The sequence below is a fragment of the Lolium rigidum genome, chromosome 1 (genome assembly GCF_022539505.1).
Source record: "Lolium rigidum isolate FL_2022 chromosome 1, APGP_CSIRO_Lrig_0.1, whole genome shotgun sequence".
NCBI classification, from domain to species: Eukaryota; Viridiplantae; Streptophyta; class Magnoliopsida; order Poales; family Poaceae; genus Lolium; species Lolium rigidum.
Window position 1 is genome coordinate 331,106,254 of NC_061508.1, and position 19,762 is coordinate 331,126,015.

A 19,762-nucleotide genomic window follows, 5' to 3' on the forward strand; every position below is an offset into this window, starting at 1 on the left:
CTGATGCCAGGGTATATGGCTTTGTGAACATCGTGATGACCCTACTCCTCGCACGATCGTGATTACGCTCAGCGGGATCTAAAATGGCCAAGGCTCTGCAAATTCAGCGTGGTGATTTTCATGTGCATATACTGAAGAGCTTTTGCTTCAAGCTGTGATATGAACTTCCAGTGTGTAATTTTATCTGTAATCTTGTAGGCCTGCAAAATAGAAGTACGGTAATCTTGTATGTGTAATTCTGTACGTGTGGAATAAATTTATCCTTTGGTTGCTTCTTCTAACAATTCAACAAGATCTAAAATGGCCAATGCTATGAGCTGCAAATGCAATGTGGTGATTTAGATGTGCGTTGAAATATCAAAACTCCGGCGTGCTTATGGCATTCGCAATCAGTTGTGTGTGTAGTCCTGTACAAGGGACAAGAGGAACAAAGTTTATCATTTGATACATCGTTTGTTCTCAAATTAGGTTTGTTTGGTTATCTCAATCATTTTAGCCGTGGTGATTTGGTTCCTGGCCATTGTTTCAGCATCATTGTGCTTTCGGAGGAAAATGCTGTGCTGTTTTAATCCTTGGGATTGTCTGGCAGGGTCATGTCACGTTTGACCACCTGCTGGTCTAGCCTGAAGGAATTTTATTTTCTGAACCCTTTGTAGCTCTCTGAACTACCCTTTATCAGTTGGCTCATGACAACAGGCGGATGTTTGCTGAGCTGCGGCGAGTATCTGCATCAAGTACACATGTAAGTTTCCTCACTCTTGCAGCATAGCTTGACCTCTTTTTAAGCCATTTAATTTCTCCAGATTTCTTCACCTGGAGGGCCTAACTAGAACATAGTATGGTGTCAAGCTGAAACAGAAACAATGTGCACTCAATCTTGTAGACCGATTCATGGTTAACATTGATGGTATAGGCATAGCAGAGATTTGCAATCTGAAATACTAGCTTGGACAGAGAAGCCGGTCTGTCCAGCTCCAGCCATCTTGAGCTATTCAAGTTGCACAGGCAGTGTTGGTCCTAGCTGTACACCTATAAGAATTGTTCACTGGATCAGTACTCATCTTGCACTAATCCTCTTTGCCACTTGGGCTAATTAGGCTACTTAGCATCTGCATCGAGGTGAAATGCACAAGAAAGAACCTCCGCTTCCCAGAAGACACGGCTGCCTGTTTATCTGCTCCAGACACTGAACTCTGCATCACCCAACACAAAGTTTCTTCCATTTTAATAGCCATGGAAGATGGCACCATAGAAGTATAGAACACTTCTTGCAATGAACAGGAGCAGAACGAACAATATGATGTAGGAACAAAAAGGGGTTAATCACAGCTGGATCATCAAAATTAGTGACAAAGGTCATCTACAAACAGCTAACACATTAAGCTCGCCATTAAAATTCAGTAAAAAATTGTACTAGTATCCTAACATGGTTCCCTGTCAATTTATTGGCATCCATCACTAGGGAGTCTCAATGGAGTTGGACAAGGGTGCGGCCTGTATCCTGTCGAGGAGAGCGGCAACATCCCTCATGGACGGCCGCTTGCCAGGCGCCATGGCGCAGCAGGCGAAGGCGAGCCGGAAGCAGCCGAGCAGTGCGTCCTCGTTGTCGTCGCCGCGGAGCGTGGGGTCGGCCATCCGCAGCACACGGCCCCGCTGGTCGAGATCAGACGTGCCGGCGACGGACCCGGCGGCGTGCCACCGGCAGAGCTCCACCTCGGAGTAGACCCGCCCGGAGAGCAGCTCCAGGAGCACCATGCCGAAGGAGTAGACGTCCCACTTGGCGCTTGGCCGCAGGCTCTTGAGGCACTCGGGCGCCCGGTACGGCGGGAGAGCTGTCGACGAGGTGGAGGCGCATGACGGGCTGGCGCCACCGGGCATCTCGGGACAGGTCCGGCAGGCTGCTTGTGGAGTGCATGGACCGCTTGCTCCCGAAGAGGCGCGCCGACGCTCCAGTGTTCCGGTGGAGGGCGGCGCCAGAGAGCAGCCGGTCCAGGCCTAGGTCGCCGACCAGTGGCTCCATGTCGGCGCCGAGAAGGATGTTGGATGGCTTCACATTGCCGTGCACGCCCTTCTTCTCGTGGATGAATGCCAAACCCCGTGCAACGCCCCGCGCGATCCGCAGCCGCGCCTCCAGGTTTAGGTGCATCGGCGAAGCGCCCATCCTCCCTGCAATTGATCGAACACAACAACATCAACAACTGTTGTACTGCTTTTACAGAGAAACCAAGAACTGCTGCATATTTCCTTCAGGTTTTTTGCTTCATTTGCAAGTGAACAGTAGTGATACCAAATCATGTTTTCAAAAAGTTGTTGCAGATGTTTTTTGTCATTAGTGTCAAATTATGAGAAATTATGACCGTCAGATAACTTACTATTTATCTGCAGCAGAAGAAACACCAAAAGTAGCAGTACTGGTTTGTGCATTCAAGGTACTAAGTGAGTAGTACAGTACTACGATTAGAGTTGACACTTTTGCCAAGGACGGACGCCGTTGCATCCTTAATTTTGTTAGCAAGTGGATCATGCTTGACGACGTAGTCAATCACTATTCGCTAGTAGTACAAGCAATTGACCAAATTTATGAAAGAATAATGCAGCTAGACACAGTGTTAAATTTCATGCAAAATTGCAGTAAATTTCTGTCAGTTACTAGTACCAGCAAATTGTTTCTATGTCAATTTGCATCTTTTTGGTTCAGAAGAGAAACCAAGAGCTGTTACTAAAACCAGGTAGTACTGCATTTCCTTCAGGTGTTTTTGCTTCATTTGCAAGTGAAGAGTACTAGGAGTACCAAATAAAGTTTCAGAAAAGTTGCTGTAGTTGATGATTTCTGCCATTAGTGCCAAATTATGAGTAACTATGACCAGCGCCAATTAACTTGTACGTAGTATATTTATTTGCAGCAGATGAAACACTAAAATTAGCAGCACTCAAGGTACGGCACAGTACTAGGACTAAATGCTGTTGCATCCTGCATTTTTTTAAGCAAAATGGATCATGCTTGACCATCGTAGTAGTATACAAGCAATTGACCGAAATTATAAATGGATAATGCAGCTACTAGATACTACCATGTCAAATTTCATGCAAATTTGCACAAAGGTTGTCCAAATGGAGTTCCATCAGAAGAAGAAAATTAAAAGCTTGTAGCAATGGAGTTGAGGCCTTCAGGGCTTACTGGTGAATGCGATGTTGGCGAGGCTGCCGTTGACGGCGTAGTCGTGAATGAGGAGCTTCTCGTCGGCGCCCCAGTAGAAGCCCCGGAGGCGGAGTAGGTTGGGGTGCCGGAACCGGGCGACGGCGCGCACCTGCGCCTCGAAGTCCTTGAGCTTGTCGGCGCCGCCGCTCTCGCCGATGCGCCGGACGGCGAGCGCGGTGCCGTCGGCGAGCACGGCCTTGTAGACGATGCTGGACCCCGTGGCGCCGAGGATGTATGCCGACGCCTTGAGCAGCGTCTCCATCTCGAGCTCGCCGCCGCCGACGTCCACGGTGACGAGCGTCGCCGGCGCGGGCGGCTGCTGCGGCTCGTGCTTCTTGCTGTGGTGCTGCGGGGTGGTCCAGCCGATGAAGCTCCCGGCTCTCTTCTTCGGGTCCGAAGACGACAGACGCCCGTCGTCGGACGCGGCGTCTGATGAGGAGGCCGAGCAGTCGGAGCTGTCTTCCGAGCCGTCGCTCCTGCCGCCGCCAATGCAGCACCCTGCGGACGCGGACGGCTTGTCTTCTTTGGCGACGGCGGCGGCGGCTGTTGTTTTCTTCTGCTGCTGCGGCGCCGTCGGGTTCTCCTCCCGCCCCTGGCGCCGCTTCTTGCGGGCGTGGTAGACGTAGAGGAAGAGCAAGAAGAGCAGCCCGACGCCTGCGACGTCGGCGGCGACGATGGCGAGGATGGTGAGAGGGCGGAGCCTCCCCTGGCCGCCGCGCGGGGCCTGCGCGTCGGGGGAGCCCGGCGGGGCCCGGGCGGCGCTCTTGGGGATGGCCGCGAACGCCGGCGGCGAGTCGGTGGCGTTGGGCGGGTTGGAGAGCGAGGACGGGATGGAGCAGGCGCGCCGCACCGGCGGGCCGCACAGCCCCGGGTTCCCCTCGTACGCCTCCGCCGGCTGCGCGCCGAAGAGCCCCGCCGGCGGGACCGCGCCGGTGAAGTTGTTGCCGGAGAGATCCACCGTGGCGTTGGGCGGCACGGCGTCGGAGAGCTCGGCGGGGAGCGCGCCCGTGAGGCGGTTGGTGGACACGTTGAGCAGCCGCAGCCTCGCCCCGCCGAAGTCCGGCGGGAGGGCGCCGCGGAAGTAGTTGCTGCTGAGGTCCAGGAGCTGGAGGTTCGCGCCGAGCCCGCCGGCGGGGAGCTCGCCCGCGAGGTAGTTGTTGGCGAGGCCCAGCACGGCGAGCCCCGGCGCGGCGAGGAGGGGGGCGGGCAGCCACCCGGCCAGCGCGTTGTCGGAGAGGTTGAGCTCCTGCAGGCCGCGCGAGGGCGCGCCGTCCGGGAGCGCGCCGGTGATGTCGTTGCCGGCGAGGGAGAGGACCCGGAGCTCGGTGGCGTTGTGGAGCAGCGCCGGCGGGAGGGTGCTGGTGATGTTGTTGCCCGAGAGGTCCAGGTGGCGCAGGTGCTGGAGTCGGGCTAGGTCGGCCGGGAGCGTGCCGGAGAGCTGCGCGTCGGGGAGGACCAGCCCGATGACGCGCGACACCGTCGCTGCGGCTGCTGATGCGCTGGTGCCGTTGGTGGTGCCGTTCTTGATGGTGGTGGTGAGCGTGGTGGTGGAGTTGGAGGTGGCGGCGCCGTCGGTGGTGGAGGTGAGGTTGGCCGTGGAGGTGGTTTGGGTGGTGGGCGGGAAGCCGTTGCAGATGACGCCGTTCCAGGCGCAGGCGGAGGCGTCGGAGACGGACCAGCCGGCGAGCGCGCCGAGCGGGTCGGCGGTGACCGCGCGCTTGAAGAGCATGAGCAGCTCCCCGTCGTCGTCTAACCCCGTGGCTCCGCGGCCACACAGCGCGAGCAGCATCACCACCACGGACACGAACCCCACAACCGCAGCACCAAATCCGCCGCCGCCGCGCCTCATCCGCAGCCCCATTGCCGCCGCCGCCGCGCAAACACGCGAAGCTCAGCTCAGGTCAGCTCAGCACCGGCGGGCTCGAGACGACATGGGGTAGATGAGCTCGTACGCGCAATTCAAAGCGCGGCTAGCTGGTTGACCAGGCTGGCCGCGCGCCGCGCCGGAGAGAGAGTAGAGTGAACGCGAGGAGGAGGCGGGAGGTTGGCAATGGCATGTGAGGAGCCGAATAAAGAAGGGGGACGGGAGGGTGGGTGGGGATTTTTGCCTCTGCAGCTGCCGCTGCCGCTGCCGGGAAGTAAATGGCGGAAATCGACGGTGGTTCCTGCTACAGATCCGCCGTGGCCATGGCCGGGCCCCTCCACCTCTGCCTGGCCGCCGGGACCGGGAGAGGCGGCCGCGATAAAAATTCGAGTTTTGGGGTTCGGGTAGAGCAGAGCGGCAGTGTGCTGCAGACGTCGTTTTCGGATACGTGACGCGCGCGCGCGGCTTGTTGGTTGTGCGAAAACGGAGTGAGTTTACTCTACGATCGCCAGACCAGTGTGGATGCGTTGGCCTCGTAATAAAGAAAAGAAGGCGTGACGTTGAGTCGCCAGCGCGGCCTGCCCTCCCGATCGACCCATCCAAGTGCCAGCAGCTCTGAAAAAAATCACTATCATAACAAAATACTTTTGAAAACGAATTCAGCGGCACAAATTCAATGTCACACTCACATAACATTGTTCTCATTGAGCAATTGTTGGTCAAAGACATGTCTTGCACCCTATTTTTAGGAATGAGATGAGTATACCAATGTTCATCTATGAATTCGAGCATGTTCGCATCACATTCCGGTGTTTAGTTTTACTCCTTCGTGTTGTACGAAGCCAAATCCTAAACCTAGCTCGACGCTAAGTCGGTCGCTCCTTGGGAGTTCCACCTCCATTAGATTCATCCAACCGATCAAGTTTTTTTCTTTTCTTTTGAGAACAGGGTTTTGGGTCCAAAGGGACAAGTATATCAAGCCATAGGGAGTGAACGTGCATAAATAGAGGCCGAGCTATACGTAGTCCTTTATTTATGAAATTTAAAAAAGTATTTGTAAATTTCAAGAAAAAATCTGGAAAAAATCCTGTACATAGCGAGTGACGAAATCTACAACCCTACAAAATCTCACTGTGAAATTCATTGTATTTTAGACTACACAAAAATAAAATAAAAAAGTGTGGATCTAAGTATAGTGAATTAGTGCACATTTCAAAATTATAAAATTTGTTAGATTTCATCATTTCCGTGTAGCCTAGAATACAAAGAATTTCACATTGAGATTTTGTAGATTTGTAGCATACACCTTTGGCTACATGTAGAATTGGTTTTCAGATTTTGTAACATTAAAATATAATTTTTATTTTTTTGAAAGATAAAGGTTACATGTAGCTCGGCCTTTGCACATGTAGTAAACGTAGAAAGTGGAGAATGCGTACAGTACCCTGGAAAATATAAAGTGGTACTGTACCTCTCTAGCTTCAACATCAGAAACCTTGGTGGTTCGTAAAAATAAGCATCGGGGCCCCAAGGAATAAATGGATTGTCCATGCACTTAATGGCAATTCTTCTGCGCCATCAATCAATGATAGAGCAGAAACTAGTCGGCAAGTGCAGAGGCCATGGACGGCCCTACATCGATCAGAAGAGGATGAACACGTCGTCACAATACTGTGCAAACACAGAGCAAAGCTATCACGTAGGGTAGTCCTACAACGAATGTGAAGCGGGAAAAGGTTGCTAGAGAACGTACGTATCATGCATGTGCGCATTGAGCAGTGAAGTGAAGTGAACACACGTCCGGTTGTGTTGTACAGGTTTTTCTTTCTGGCAATTATCCTGTTGTGATCATGCGATGGACCAGCTGGGTGTGTAACATGGTGTGTACGCTCTCTAGGTGTGTGCACTGGTCGACACGGTACTGTACTCCAACTAGTGTGTGTTGTTTTCAGCTAGCTATGGTGTATGAATATATGATCCATGTCTTTCATAAATGTAGTGTTAAGAAAAGGCTAGGATGTCATGTATGTATGATTAAGTCTGGTCTGGCCAGGCCAGCTGAAGTTTGTTACTTGTTCGACGTCATGGAGTGGACCGACAGCGTACGTTAGGTCGTCCATCCGTCGACGGTTATATTAACCATGCATTCATGCAACATGCATGATTGATCCATGAAGTTGCTAATCAGAGTAGCGATTTGGATGTCTACGAGTGCAACAAGGAATGGACATCTTGGTTCAAGCACCAAGCAGGAATCCTACTAGGCGTGTCGGCTCGGAACAACCAAACAATCGTTATCGTGTCAACTAGGAGTTGCTAATTCCCAATCGACTACTAAACCACATGATTGCACCGTGATTTGTGATACAGCATGAGTTGGAACTTAGATTTTTCTACTTGTATATGAGGTTGCAATTGAATATATGATGACTGCTTCGTGATTTGTGCTAGTTATGAATTGCATCATGAGCTGCAAATACGCTACTAAAACAATTAGATTATTTCGTGATTCAGGATGGCAATGGAGCGGGTTTAGATGGATATACCAAAACCAGATCCATGCCCAAATCCATCAGCCTCGCTCTGCCCCGCCCGCGAAAGTATCCATGGGCATGGATGTCGCTCCAAATTCAAACCCGTTGGATATCCGGATATCCATGGATATCCGGATATCCATGTGTTTACGCACTATGTACATCAACATAACAATATTTGAGCATAACAGTAACATTTTAGCAGCATTTCGACAGTATTTCTTTAGCATTTCAACAATAATTATGTGGGCAATAAATAGAGGAGGAAGGGCGACGGGATGAGAGCAAGCCAACCGCAGAGCAGAGCTAGACTGCCGGAGAGGTGGAAGGGAGGGCCGCGAACCAAGCCCTCCCTCGCATTGTGTGAAGGAGTCATAGGGGAAGGCCATGAAATAAGTGGTAATGAGTGGATACGTGTTAGATTTAGTGGGCCTTTGTTGATTTTGGCCTGAAGAGAGGGGCAACTAGACCTAGGTAAAATTCCATGTCTCACTGACATGTGGGTCTCACATCACATGTCATCCGGATATTCATTGGATATCCACAGGGCAAAACCTCTATCCATGCCCTCTCCATGACCTACCGGATATCCGCCCCATGAAATCCGTGGGCATAACCGGCCCTTCATACCCGTGCCTGCCAGGCTGGATATCCGTGGATACCCGGGTCCATAGATAAAATTGCCATCCTTATTCGTGATTCGTGTCAATTACGAGTTAGTTACAACTGAAGATTATATGGCATCACCTGACCGGGAATTAACTTAATTCTTTGTCGATCGAGAATTAGTCATGGCTAGAATACGGTTTGGCGTTGGCAAAGTATATTCATGAACTAATCCAACATGAGGCCGTTTTCATGCCGAGTTTGATCCACGCCTTTAGGCCTTGTTTAGTACTAGAGGTTTTGTAGTGAAGACAATCCTTAAAATAATTAGGAGAAATCCCTACCTTCATCCAATCTCCTCCAATTTCATAAAAGCTCAATTTCCAATCCACTAGCTAGATGTAGCTTATTGAATATTGAAAAAATACACTAGATTTTTGGGGAAAAGTGGAAAACAATGAGAACTAAATTAACCTAATACACTAAAACCAAACATAATTTTAGATATGTAAGCACGGATTTGATGTTTGGTGAGATAATTCCACAAATGCCCTAATACAAAACAAGCCAAGGGGTTGGTCCTCGATCGGCCTCGCCACGATCGTGGCCGATGGCTGGTTAAGTTTGGAAGTTGCATCATGCATGTGATCTGCGACGACGACCGCGTGGCTGGGCCCACATATATATTGCCGGATCTCATGTCATCACGCATGATGCGACTGTGACAGTGGGTGACGTTGGCACTTTTAACCATCTGACAGTTAAAGGTTAGTTGACATAAAAAAGTTAGTTGATTCCCATGTTTCGAGTAGTTTCTTCTTGTGAGTTTGTTCAACGGATTAGGTAGGCTTGGAACATCTTGGTGAGGGTTTATCTGTCTAGCATCTTGCCTGGCCTGGGGATGTTTGCTCCTACTACTGAATTGTCAGTATACTATATGGTGGCAGCTGTTTGATCAGTGAACCTCGTGCATATAATGTTGTATGGACTGGTTTAGGAAAAAGTGCATATATTCTTTGTAAAACAAGAGCAGAGAACAAAAATTACCAGGGCCAATGATTAAGTACTAAGTGCTTTTTTAACTACTCAAAATTATATTTATACATGTTTTCTGCTGTTGGTGAAGAACCGAAGATCCATTAGTTCTGGTTAACCCCATTCGCAAATGTCCTTGTGATGGTTTAGATATTTAGAAGGCAAAGTGTGGCGATAACGAAGGACAATTAGTTTGCATATAGTTAAACGGAGTAATACTTTTACTTGAAAAATAATAGTACCATTTACATTCATAGTAGCAAACTATGTAAACTAATCTTCAGCAATTACAAAATAGAATGTAAAAGAAACAATCAATTCTTCGAGGTCTTAAAACTTTTTATTCTTTCATGACACAATATTATATTTCTGAAGACGATCGAGGAAAAATAACATAGGTAACAAACCACGTGACTCAGTAAATACCAATAAGATTTTCTCCCATAATTTTAATTTGAGCTGCAAGGCCAAGGCTATGTGAACGCCTACAACCATTAAAATAGTTAATCAACATCACCAAAAGTACCAACACCGGTATGCCAGGAAAAAGCTACCGAACATTCTGGTCGATATCGCTTGGGGTGCCGAGAGCACGAATAATCATTGTCGAGGGCGTAGCAGATCACACAAATATTGTGAGGACAATACTCCGGCCTCGTGGAAACCATGAGGGAAAAAAATCCAAAATCAGTCTGACGAAGCAAACTATAAAGGCTCGTACCTAGATAATTTTAATCTTCTAACACCAACTTTGGCGCCGGGAAGGAAATATGGTCATTGAACGAAGGGCAACATATTAATTATTGTAGACGGTGCCATCTCCATTGAGATGGAGGCCAAAAGAATAAGATAGCCATCAAAACCCTAACCTAATCCATTTAAAAACTACTTGACAAGACGAATGTGGTTTTTACTGTGATTTTTTCCTACTCGTTTACTCTCACATGCATGGCTTTGACTTGATACAATTGTTTTTATTTTGCTGTTCACAAATATTTTTCTCTGCAAATATTGGTCCTTCCATTTTGGAAGGCGGGGAAGCAAGTTCATTAAGGGCAGGTGGCTCATAATTTGAACGAAATTTTGGTGGGTCTCAGAATATATTTATGTATAGTTCTTGGATTAGACTCAGACATAATTCAAATTGTACGTAGTATTGAGTTTCAATCCGACGAAGTTTAAAGAAAAAAAATCCGTGATGATTTTCGAAATTCTGAAATTTTGGGCGGGTCTCAAATAGAAATCCCAAACCCTTAGTGTAAGTTATCCTTGAAATAAAAACCTGGATGATAACTGACCGACCGTTAAGTAAGAGCAAAGATCCATCAATTAAATTACAAAATGAATCACCTGGATCAATGCGATGCGATGCGGGGGTATATATACCGGAATAAGAAGGCAATGCAGCAGATCTAAAAAAATATTTAGCCTAACAAAGCAGTAGATCTAAGCGTGTGACGCAGTATTACGTCGACGATTAAAGCTCACATGATCTGCTCGATCCGCTGTCCGTACAAAGAAAAGTCTAAGCCTTCTGGCCATCTTATTTTTACCTTTGGTTCCACCCTTACATGGTCGGTCGGTAACACGCACCCACTCACATGCCACGCAGATTAAGACAAGGCAATCGACAAGGGCACCATATGCAAGAATTGCATTCTATCGCGGTTAGCAGTAGCCACGTACGGCCACGGGTGAGCTAGACGGAACACGGAATACGTCATGGACCGGATATACTGGCCGGCCGGCCGGCCGGCATGTATGTTTCACCGGCGTGCATGCATGTCCAGGACGGTACGAACGTACGGCTATTTATATCGAGTACACTACCCAACATGTAAGAACTTTGTTCCTTCCCCTAGTCGATGTTGGAGCTTCAATCATGTGATGAGCTCGTTTTGCCTTTGGGAAACCGGTCATGTGAAACTCTTGTGGATCTAGCTAGCTGCGTCTCTCTACCCGCTGGAATGTGGATGGATAGTCTAGTCTAGTTACCGGAGAAGTAGCCGGCCGAACATTCACAGGTGTAGCATGGTGCAGAAACATGTGCAACATCGACCGATTTGAGTGGTAGTAATGGTGGTCAGATTGGGATTTTTCTTGGTGTTTCGAGTTTCATAGGAGCGGTATGCAAACGGGGCTGACATTAAAGGTGAAGTTTAAAATTTTACCTTTCAAAAGGAAAATCTAATATCTCGCAATGGCTTTGTTGAAGTCATTATTTTGAGAGCTGGAACTATCTTCAGAGTAAAAAAATATAAGATCTTCGATCGGGCGACGATAACGTTTGTGCACTGTTTTCTTCTTAGGGCGTCTTTTTTGGAGAACCTAGACTTCACATGTTGTCTTGATGGTTTTTGTGCTGCTACTGCAATGACTGGAACATTGTAGCGGGAATTTTCTTTTTTATATCTTCTTCTTCTTTTTAGCTATGTGCATCTATATTGTCTTTAGATTATTGCGTCGTTGCAGAGGCTGGATGTAACTGATATTCTCTTTATCGAAAAAAGTGTAGTCCTTGGCCCTATATGTCAGTCCTTTCGGGCGCCATCCCGTAGCAATGCGGTTTCTCCTACCCATCTTCACAACTCTTTGTACTAAATTGCCGTTTGCTGAATTTTCAACTAAGTGTGACCTCTCGAAAAAAAATTCAACCAATTTCCTGGAATGAAAGAACATGAAACTTATACATATAATTCATAATCCGATAGCTTTATACTCCCTCCACTAGTGGAAAACAAGGATTCAGTCCTGGTGCATTTTGGGCTTTAGTCCTGGTTGTGCAACCAGGACTGCACAATCAGGACTAAAGGCCTCTACCTTTAGTCCCAGTTCAAATATAAACCAGAACTAAAGGTTCCTCCACGTGGTGCGGTCAGGGAGCTCGTGGTGGAGGACCTTTGGTCCCGGTTCGTGAGACGAACCGGGATTAAATGGTCTCTACCGCGACAGAGAAAATGGTTGTTTCTCTGCCGCGGCAGAGGTTTAGGGTGGAGCAGTGTTCCTCTGTCGCGGAAGAGAAACTTGCCGTTTCTCTGCCGCGACAGAGTTTCAGGGTTTTATGTTATTCATTCAATTCTGCAATGCATACATCATTCAAGAAACCACAAACATCGTCATGAATATATAGACATCGTCACGAAATACAGTACACGTAATGCATGTTTCCAATATAAAGTGGATCCTCTTTACCATATCTATTTCAAGTCCCTAATGTCAAATATGAACTCCCGATGGTATTCTCCAGTTGGAGCTATGAACTCCCTAGCTAAGAATCCCGCAAATTCCTCTTGAATTGCTCGGATGCGATCCACTGTTAGGAGAGAGTCCCGCGCGCATTCCATCTAATTTGAAAAAAGGAGATCAATATATATGAATGGAACTCAATACAATTGATGGTAAATTGTTCACGTACTCTAAGGGCATGTATAGACGCCTCCGGCTCCCGGTACAGGCCATCTCGCGAATGAACTTGTAGACGTAGTATCCACATAAGTTATTCCCGGATTCCTGCTTCAAACACTTTACGAAAAAATAGTTCGATCAAACTAATAATCAAGCATGGTATTAAAACAAACTATCAAAGAGATTCACGGACATAGCTACAGTACTACTTACAGGGTGATCTTGAAATGTAAGCTCCGGTTTCCATTCACCCGGAGCAGTCTTGATGAACCGTTTCCAAGACCTGCCCCAGAAAAATGAGTAAATGAGGTATTAATTACTTGATATCAGGAAATGAGAACAGAAGATGTCGATACAGGATGATATTGATTGAAATTACCTCTGGAGCAGGGCAACCATGTTCGCCCATTGCCGATGCTCTTTACGTTTTGAGTCCATGACAAGTACTACTCCTTTCTCAAGCTGAATGATTTGGAGAATATAGTAGAATCTGCGCACGCATAACTCGGAGGATTAGTTAAGACTTAAGATCAAGTAAGCGAAATCGAATATGTATAAGACAATAACACTCACTCGAAGTTGTAAGGGAAGAATATTTCCGATTTGTTTTGTTTCTTCTGTAAAAACATTAGATGTTATCCTCTGTGTCTTTGGGGAATTGGTTTACCGTAACTTCATGAACGGTGTTTGGGTCAATGAACCCAATTTCATGTAGTCCGCTGCTGGCGTGTAGTCGACAACTTCCTTGTGACGGTAAAGCACATGTCCGTTGGGAACCCCAAGAGGAAGGTATGATGAGCACGGCAGCAAGTTTTCCCTCAGAAAGAAACCAAGATTTATCGAACCAGTAGGAGATGAAGGCCACGTGAAGGTTGTTGGTGGAGGAGTGTAGTGCGGCGCAACACCAGTGATTCCGGCGCCAACGTGGAACCTGCACAACACAATCAAGATACTTTGCCCCAACTTAACAGTGAGGTTGTCAATCTCACCGGCTTGCTAAAAACAAAGGATTAAATGTATGGTGTGGAAAATGATGTTTGTTTGCGAAGAACAACAGAGAACAACGATTGGAGTAGATTGTATTTCAGATGTAAAAGAAAGGACCGGGGTCCACAGTTCACTAGTGGTGTCTCTCCAAGATAAATAGCATGCTGGGTGAACAAATTACAAGTGGGCAATTGACAAATAGATATTCATACACATATCATGATGACTACTATGAGATTTAATCAGGGCATTACGAAAAAGAACATAGACCGCCATCCAGCATGCATCTATGCCTAAAAAGTCCACCTTCAGGTTAGCATCCGCACCCCTTCCAATATTAAGTTGCAAACAACAGACAATTGCATTAAGTATGGTGCGTAATATAGTTAACACAAATATCCTTAGACAAAGCATTGATGTTTTATCCCTAGTGGCAACAGCACATCCACAACCTTAGAACTTTCTGTCACTGTCCCAGATTCAATGGAGGCATGAACCCACTATCGAGCATAAATACTCCCTCTTGGAGCTACAAGTATCAACTTGGCCAGAGCCTCTACTAGCAACAGAGACCATGCAAGAACATAAATAGCACATATATGATAGATCAATAATCAACTTGACATAGTATTCAATATTCATCGGATACCACCAAACACAACATGTACCATTACAAATAGATGATCTTGATCATGTTAGGCAGCTCACAAGATCTAAACATGATAGCACAAGAGGAGAAGACAACCATCTAGCTACTACTATGGACCCATAGTCCAAGGATGAACTACTCACGCATCATTCCGGAGGCGGGCATGGTGATGTAGAGCCCTCCAGTGATGATTCCCCTCTCCGGTAGGGTGCCGGAGGCGATCTCCTGAATCCCCCGAGATGGGATTGGCGGCGGCGGCGTCTCTGGAACTTTTTCCGTATCGTGGCTCTCGGTACTAGGGTTTTTGCGACGGAGGGATTAAGTAGGTGAAGGGGCAGCGCAGGGGGGCACCCGAGGGGCCCACCCCATAGGCCGGCGCGCCCCCTCCTGGCCGTGCCGCCTTGTGGGGTGGCCGCCTCGTGGCCCCACTCCGTCTCCTCTTCGGTGTTCTGGAACCCTCCGTGGAAAATAAGACCGTGGGCTTTTGTTTCGTCCAATTCCGAGAATATTTCTGTGTAGGATTTCCGAAACCAAAAACAGCAGAAAACGAGAACCGGCGCTTCGGCATCTTGTTAATAGGTTAGTGCCGGAAAATGCATCAAAACATCATAAAGTGTGAACAAAACATGTAGGTATTGTCATAAAACTAGCATGGAACATAAGAAATTATAGATACGTTGGAGACGTATCAAGCATCCCCAAGCTTAGTTCCTACTCGCCCTCGAATAGTTAAACGATAACAACAATAATTTCTGAAGTGACATGCTACCAACATAATCTTGATCAACATAATTGTAAAGCATATGAGATGAATGAAGTGATTCGAAGCAATAGATTGCTAACAAAAGATAATGACTACACAACTGAATCATATAGCAAAAACTTTTCATGAATAGTACTTTCAAGACAAGCATCAAAAATACTTGCATAAGAGCTAACTCATAAAGCAATAGATTCAAAGTAGGCGGTTTCGAAGCAACACAAAAGATGATTAAGTTTCATTAATTGCTTTCAACTTGTAACATGTATATCTCATGGATAATTGTCAACATAAAGTAATATAACAAGTGCAATAAGTAAACATGTAAGAATCAATGCACACAATTGATACAAGTGTTTGCTTCTAAGATAGAAAGAATAGGTAAACTGACTCAACATAAAGTAAAAGAAAGTCCCTTCGCAGAGGGAAGCATGGATTACTCATGTTCTAGAGCTTTTTATTTTGAAAACATAGAAACAATTTTGTCAACGGTAGTAATAATTCATATGTGTTATGCATAAAACTTCCTACAAGTTGCAAGCCTCATGCATCGAATACCAATAGTGTTCGCACCTTGTCCTAATTAGCTCGGATTTCCATGGATTATCATTGCATTACATATGTTTCAACCAAGTGTCACAAAGGGGTACCTCTATGCCGCCTGTACAAAGGTCCAAGGAGATAGATCGCATTTGATTTCTCGGTTTTGATAGATCTCAACTTGAGGACATCCATACCGGGACAACATAGAAAACAGATAATAGACTCCTCTTTAATGCTTAAGCATTCAACAACAGATAATATTCTCATAAGAGATTGAGGATTAATGTCCAAACTGAAAACTTCCACCATGATACATGGCTTTGGTTGGCGGCCCAAAGTTCTTCTCTAACAATATGCATACTCAAACCATTTAATCATGATAAATCACCCTTACTTCAGACAAGACGAACATGCATAGCAACTCATATGATATTCAACAAATGTGTAAAAAGTTGATGGCGTCCCCATATGTAGGATAACGTTGCATAGAAAACAAAAATTTTCCTATCGCGAACATGCAATCCAAGCCAAGATGCAATCTAGAAGACGGTAGCAACGAGGGGATGATCAAGACTAACCCTTGAAGAGATTCCAAAGCCTATAAGAGTAGGCTCTTATTGCTGCGGTAGACGATCACTTGCCGCTTGCAAAAGCGCGTAGAAGATCTTGATCACGATCGGTTCCGGCGCCACGAACGGGCGGCACCTCCGTACTCGGGCACACGTTCGGTTGTTGATGAAGACGACGTCCACCTCCCCGTTCCAGCGGGCAGCGGAAGTAGTAGCTCCTCTTGAATCCGACAGCACGACGGCGTGGTGTCGGTGGCGGTGGAGAAATCCGGCGGAGCTTCGCTTAAGCGTGCGGGATATGGTGGAGGAGAGAGACCGCTAGGGTTTAGGGAGAGGGCGCCGGCTAGAGCACCCTTGAGGGGTGCGGCCATGGTGGTGGCTTGAGTGGCCGGCCAGCCCCTCTCTCCCCTCTTTATATAGGTGGAAGCCCCAAGGCTTAGGTCAAAGAGTCCGAATAAGACCCCAACCAAAACCTTCCAAGTGTCCAAACCTAGGGGAAGTGGGACTCCCCCTTTCCTTGGTGGGGTGGCCGGCCACCATGGTGGGGAGTCCACTTGGGACTCCTCCTCCCTTAGGTTGGCCGGCCAAGGTGGGTGGAGTCCCTTTGGGACTCCACCTTCCATCCTTATTTCTTCCGGAATTTTCTAGAACCTTCTAGAACCTTCCGTAGAACTTTCCGGATCATTTTAATTTACATAAAATGACTTCCCATATATGAATCTTATTCTCCGGACCATTCCGGAACTCCTCGTGATGTCCGGGATCTCATCCGGGACTCCGAACAAATATTCGAACTCCATTCCATATTCAAGTACTACCATTTCAACATCCAACTTTAAGTGTGTCACCCTACGGTTCATGAACTATGCGGACATGGTTGAGTACTCACTCCGACCAATAACCAATAGCGGGATCTGGGAGATCCATAATGGCTCCCACATATTCAACGATGACTTTAGTGATCGAATGAACCATTCACATAAAATACCAATTCCCTTTGTCTCGCGATATTTTACTTGTCCGAGGTTTGATCTTGGGTATCACTCTATACCTTGTTCAACCTCGTCTCACGACAAGTACTCTTTACTCGTACCGTGGTATGTGGTCTCTTATGAACTTATTCATATGCTTGCAAGACATTAGACGACATTCCACCGAGAGGGCCCGGAGTATATCTATCCGTCATCGGGATGGACAAATCCCACTGTTGATCCATATGCCTCAACTCATACTTTCCGGATACTTAATCCCACCTTTATAACCACCCATTTACGCGAGTGGCGTTTGATGTAATCAAAGTACCTTTCCGGTATAAGTGATTTACATGATCTCATGGTCATAAGGACTAGGTAACTATGTATCGAAAGCTTATAGCAAATAACTTAATGACGAGATCTTATGCTACGCTTAATTGGGTGTGTCCATTACATCATTCATATAATGATATAACCTTGTTATTAATAACATCCAATGTTTATGATTATGAAACTAATCATCCATTAATCAACAAGCTAGTTTAAGAGGCATACTAGGGACTTCTTTGTTGTCTATATATCACACATGTACTAATGTTTCGGTTAATAGAATTATAGCATGATATATAAACATTTATCATAAACATAAAGATATAAATAATAACCACTTTATTATTGCCTCTAGGGCATATCTCCTTCGATCTCCCACTTGCACTAGAGTCAATAATCTAGTTTACATTTGTAAAGATATAACACCTTGGCCTTCTGGTGCTTTATCATGTTTCGCTCACGAGAGAGGTTTTAGTCAACGGATCTGACATGCTCAGAACCGTATGTATTTTGTAATTCATTTGCGTCTCAACACATCACTCATTTCCAAATGAGTCGGCCTTAAATATGTTTGGTCTTCTGGTGGAACCTTAATTCCGCGGTCTGAAATATGTCACTAATATTGTCACACACAATATAGCTTCAAAGTTCGACTCGTCGGAAATACACCAAGTTCTCAAAGAACCTCTTGACTTAACATCCTTTGTCATTGTCAAAACAATGACATACTCTGCCTTCTTTTGTAGATTCCGTCACAATATTTAGAACTCTTCTAAATCTAGCATAGACAACTTCTAGCTCATTGTGCTACCTTTTAAACAACACTTAGTCTAATTTGAGATTGAAATTATATTTTATATGTGACAAAACCAATATCGGTGTAACATCTTACAGGCGATTTGTTTGTCGTTTCTTCATACAAAAATATATATATATATCCTTAGTTCTTCTAAAGTACTCAAGGATATTCTTACTCGTCGTTCAATGATCATCATATGAATCATTCCGGTATATGCTCATAACACTTTATAGCATATGATATCCGATTGTGTACATGTTATTCGTGATCTATAATCACTCATGTGTTTTTACTCATTGAGTGTCGGATACACTCAAGTCTTGTTAAACCTTCACATGACAAGAACATTTTCTTAATATTTCTATATTGAACTACTTCAATATCCATCATATGTACTTTGACTTAAACTTATTTATGTGTTTCAATCTATCTTCATAGACCTTGACACTAAATTTGTTTCGATCCATATCCTTTCATTAAAGTTAATTCTCAATGAAACCTTTTAATCAAGTATATAATTACATCATTTATAACCAACTATATGTCACCCACATAAAGTATTATAAATGTGTCTTAGCGCTCCCACTTAATTTCTTGCAAATGCAAGCCTCTTCATCGTCTCTTGATGAAATCAAAAACTCTTTGACTATTTCATCTGGTGAAGATTCTAACTCCGTGATACTTACTTCATCCAATTGAAGTTCGTATACCTATCTAGTATTCCACGGACCAGCAAAACTCTTGGTTGTATTTTGTATACACCTTTAATACACACTTCTGTTAAGTAGTGTATTTTGCCATCCTACTAACATATCTCATAAAAGAAATATGTAGTGATTACTAGAATAATCCACATAGACTATAAGCATTGCTACGGAAGATCTAATCTTATCGTAGTCAACTCTTTGAACTTTGTCGTAAACAATTTTTTCGACAAGTCGAGCTTCTTTAAGGATATTCCATCCAAGTCCATCAATTTTATAGATCCATTTACTTTCAAAAAGTATTTATCTATTATGGATTTCATGGCGCATGGCCATTTTAACGGAGTCAGGGCTCATCATAACTTCTTTGTTTGTAGTTGGTTTATCATTATTCAAAATCAATCCTTTGTTCACAAATCATTTATTTGATCACAAAGTAAACCATACCTACAAGGTTCAATATGTACTTCGATCTCCATGGCTAAAACACTTTGTAGTCATGGGAGCCATGATCGTCGTGGCCGCTTCCGAAACAAATTCCGATGCTTGCGCTACTCGATCATTATGCTCAGGTTCATAAACCTTATCAAATTATATTGTCCTCCCACTCAAATACTTCACTAGAAACAATTTCTCGGAAAAAAGAAACATTGACAAATACTTTTGTCTTTGTCTCGTGGGAAGAATTCCCAATTAAATCTCTGGGATAACCAACAAAGACATTCATCCGATTTTGGTTGTAAACTCTTAGACCAAAATTTAAAGAAAGACTATTAGGGTTTATACCCATACCATAACTCGTAT

At 45.4% G+C, this 19,762-nt stretch overlaps 1 pseudogene; it reads right to left on the minus strand.

The window, feature by feature from the left end:
- Positions 1–1,407: 1,407 nt before the first annotated feature.
- LOC124663357 lies at positions 1,408–5,060 on the minus strand (annotated as a pseudogene).
- Between the last annotated feature and the right edge of the window lie 14,702 nt (positions 5,061–19,762).